Here is a 2452-nt window from a genome sequence, read left to right as displayed (position 1 = left end):
TTAGTGCTTCTCATCCTGGGCAGGTTTGCAAGTTGAAGAAATCCCTTTATGGATTGAAGCAAGCAAGTCGTCAATGGTTTGAGAAATTAACAACATTTCTTCAGGCACAAGGTTTCACTCATGCACATGCAGATCATACTTTATTCACCAAATCTGATGCTTCTTCATTCACGGCCATTTTGGTTTATGTAGACGACATTATTCTTGCAGGAACTTCTCTCACCATATTCCATGATCTCAAAAAGGCTTTGGATAGTTCTTTTCATATCAAAGATCTTGGTGAGTTAAAATACTTCTTAGGTCTTGAAGTAGCTCGATCTTCCAAGGGTATTACATTGTGCCAAAGAAAGTATTGTCTGGAACTTTTAAAGGATGCTGGTCTCACTGGTTGTAAACCTGTCACTACTCCTTTAGATGCTTCTATCCGTTTACATCAAGACGATGGATCAGTTTTCTCAGATATCACTGCTTATAGGCGTCTTGTGGGTAGACTCTTGTACCTCACTACCACAAGACCTGACATTGCCTTTGCTACTCAACAATTGAGCCAATACATGAGTGCCCCTACTGAGTCACACTATAAAGCTGCTCTACGTGTTCTCATGTATCTCAAACAATCACCTGCCCATGGTATCCTCCTTTCTCAGGCTTCAGATCTGCAGATTTCCGGGTTTAGCGATGCTGACTGGGGAGGTTGTATTGATACTCGAAGATCTGTGTCTGGTTATTGTTTTTTCATTGGTCATTCTTTGGTATCATGGAAAGCTAAGAAGCAAATCACGGTTAGCTGTTCTTCAGCTGAGGCTGAGTATCGCGCCCTGGCTGCCGCTACTAGGGAACTTCAGTGGCTTTGCTTCCTATTGCATGATCTCAAACAACATCCAGCACGGTTACCGGTTCTCTATTGCGATAGTCAAAGTGCTATCCACATTTCTGCTAATCCCGTGTTTCACGAACGCACCAAGCACCTTGACATAGATTGTCATCTTGTCCGTGAAAAGATTCAAGCTGGTGTCATGAGATTATTACCTGTTCCTTCTAAAGACCAAGCTGCTGATATATTCACTAAAGCTTTAGGTCCACAACCTTTCCATGCCTGTGTTTCCAAGCTTGGCTTGATCAACATCTATCAACCTCAAGCTTGTGGGGGGTGACAAAGCATGCAGTTGACGTGGCAAAGTAGTTACATAGCTTAACTGTATTCAGTTAGTTAGGGTTTTCAGTTAGGTTTTCCTACCAACTATATAAACCATTGTGTAACTAACTTTGTTCAACAAGCAATCAATAATCTCTTTCTTCTCTATTTTGCTCTGCTTAAGTTTTTCTTCTTCTGCTTGTTCACACTCCATCAATGGAGTTTTGCATCATGTTTACAATCGTTTTACTTGCTTAGAAAAATCCTTCAACTAAGGTACAAAAACCAACTTCATAAACAAATTTACACTCAGTCACATTTGGTTTCAAAGAGAACCTATAATTAACCAACTACAGTCTCTCCCTCCATTAGATACTAAAGTTACATAATATGGAAATCATGAAGATAAAGTTACATTATGGTCCAATTTATGGGAGAAAACAATCTCAAGAACTTGAAAATTGAAACATCAATACAGTATAAAAACATTAAAAAAAATGGTTAAAGGCCTTTTATCTCCTGCCATATAGGCGTGTTTTGATTTTCCCCCCTTAAAAAAAAATTTGTAACAGACCTCCCAAAATATATTACCATCATTAAAGACCTTGTTCCATTTTTTTTTTGCAAAAAATGCCTACGTGGACAATAAAAAAATGCTGACTGTGCATATGCTGCACACATGGCATTTATTATTATTTTTTTAAAATTCCACGTGGAATTTCGTAATATTTTTTAATTTTTTTTATAAAAAATAAATTTAATTTTTTTTTATTTTTTATTTAAAATTTTTATATTTAATATTTCTTTTTATTTTATAAATATTTATTTAATATAACAATACTTAAATTAAATGACATATAAATAGATGATGTGTAAAATAGAATTTGATGGTGTGTGTATATATATATATATATATATATATATATATATATATATATATATATATATATATATATATATAAATTAATTTGCCTTGTAGTTTAAATACATTTGGATAATTAATATTTTAATTATTTTAATATTAAAAAATTACTAAATTTATTTTAATTAATTTCCGGTTTTAAGTGTTTTTTATTATAATATATACTATTAAAATGTGTTTTGATGTACAATTATTTTTAAAGTGATATATAAGAATAAATTAAGATAAATTTAGAAATAGACTGAAATAATAAACTATAGTATATATTTTGAAATAATGTGAAAAATTAATTCCAGTTTATTTATCCAAATTATACTATATATTATAAATTAATTTTAGTTTATTATTATATGCTATAAATTATAAAAAGCACTTAAAACAAAACATTAAAACTG

The sequence above is a fragment of the Vicia villosa genome, unplaced genomic scaffold (genome assembly GCF_029867415.1).
Source record: "Vicia villosa cultivar HV-30 ecotype Madison, WI unplaced genomic scaffold, Vvil1.0 ctg.001844F_1_1_2_unsc, whole genome shotgun sequence".
In the NCBI taxonomy this organism is placed as follows: domain Eukaryota; kingdom Viridiplantae; phylum Streptophyta; class Magnoliopsida; order Fabales; family Fabaceae; genus Vicia; species Vicia villosa.
The sequence above is the reverse complement of the archived record's forward strand: the minus strand, read 5'-3'. Positions refer to the sequence as shown.